This window comes from Propithecus coquereli, unplaced genomic scaffold, assembly GCF_000956105.1.
Source record: "Propithecus coquereli isolate 6110/MARCELLA unplaced genomic scaffold, Pcoq_1.0 Scaffold30, whole genome shotgun sequence".
In the NCBI taxonomy this organism is placed as follows: domain Eukaryota; kingdom Metazoa; phylum Chordata; class Mammalia; order Primates; family Indriidae; genus Propithecus; species Propithecus coquereli.
This window is the reverse complement of record NW_012148619.1, coordinates 10097312-10098954: the sequence shown is the minus strand read 5'-3', so window position 1 is coordinate 10098954 and position 1643 is coordinate 10097312. Positions and strand designations below refer to the sequence as shown.

General features: G+C 40.4%; 1 protein-coding gene across 1 annotated transcript in view; it reads left to right on the top strand.

The window, feature by feature from the left end:
* Positions 1-609: 609 nt before the first annotated feature.
* The window catches only part of BBOX1 (butyrobetaine (gamma), 2-oxoglutarate dioxygenase (gamma-butyrobetaine hydroxylase) 1), a 70952-nt gene continuing 69918 nt past the window's right edge, over positions 610-1643 (top strand). Inside the window, exon 1 of the mRNA XM_012649654.1 lies at positions 610-712. The gene's annotated coding sequence lies outside the window, so the exon portion shown is untranslated. The remainder of the gene's footprint in view (positions 713-1643) is intronic.

Genomic DNA, 1643 nt, shown 5'->3' with positions numbered 1-1643 from the left:
TTCTAGCCAAAACTGCAGAAAAAGCAGGGCATCAGGTTTAGGAGACCAATACCAACCTTCCTACCAGCCCCTTACAATTAATAAAGCTCCCCCCAAAGAGGTTCATATTAGAATATTCTATTAATATGAGCAAGTACATACCAACTCACCTCTGCTCATGTGAGAGCTGCTAGCTCCTGCCTATTACAGGCACATCTCAATGTCTCTTCTCCAAGTAGGTTGTGCAATAAAAGAGCTGTCACTGTGAACAGGTGGGAAATAAGTGAACACCTTGTTCACTTGCTCCTGTTGCTGCTGCTGGTCCAGGGACAGGAGATAAGACAGGTAAGAACTACTTTTCCTTCTATTCAAGAAAGATTCTAAACTGAGTCCTGGGGTTTTATGATTCTGGGAATCAGTAGTAGTCAAAGTATTTTCTCTTGCTAACTGCTTCCCCTCTAGGCCATAAAACCTCTTTTCTTTTTTTTTAAAACCTCCAAACTCCCTTCAGGAGTTGCTACACCTTCAGATTGAGACATCCTTCCTCATTTGCAAGCCTCAGCTGTGTCTGGGGGCAGGGCCTTAGTGGAGCTGCCAGGCGCAGAAAGGCTTCCAAGGAAAAGTACCACATCCGACTGGAAAGTGGGGGCAGATCAATCCTGGGATGTGACAGGCACCAGAAGCCTTTCTCTCCAAAGGACGTAAGGAACAAAGCCGGTATTTTCTTTACTTGGTAAGTTTGGTATGGTTTGGTGCCTAAACTGTATCTGCAAACAGGTAAGATTGAGCTCAACTTTCCCTTATCTGAAGGGTTTGTAGATTCAGGTCTGTGGATTGGCGGTTTGGGAGAGCATCTAATTGGAACAACAGTCACATATAGCTCACAGCCATGTGGGTTGCGATGAGGCTGGTCCATCAGGCATTTGCAATAGGCTTGATTTAGGAATGCAGTGGATTTGATTGTTTCTTGGCAGCTTCTCTTTCCCAATTATGTTTGGCTTAGTCTGGTAGTCAAATTACTTTGCAATCCCTAAACTTATCCAGAAAGTATACAGAGGGGACGGAGAGAATACTGTCTCAAAAGCAGACTGGGGATGGGGAAAGAAGGGTTCTGGCTGGATTTTCAAAATGTTCCCTGAATAATCCACAATCCAGCCCAAAGAAAGGTGATTGCCTATTATATTCCCACACATTGTTAAACTCCAAAGGCTGAATATAACCTGCTTCTTTAAAATGCTGGTCAGTTAAAGCCATCGTGCATGCTTTCAATTGCTTTGCTCCTCTAATGAAGCTCGAGAAGATATATTACAAGTATTTTGAATTGATTTAATCAAAAATATATAAGATTTCTCATAATGAATTTATGTACTGGTTCAAAGTATTTAGAAGTCTTTCTAAAATTTAGATCTAGTACTCTGCATTGCATTGGTAAACAAATGCCTTGATAATTTGAGTTCCAATCCAAATATGGTAATTCTACCAGAGTGAAGCTGAAGTTTTCCTTTTTATAATTTACAAAGGAAGTGTTCATATGAAATTTGATACTTTAAACAAGATAGGCAGAATGGTGAACCTACTCAAGAGAATGGACTGACTGATTTTTCTAATGACTTTATAGAATTCGTTATTCTCATGAGAATATATTCACAAATTACTAAGTTCCT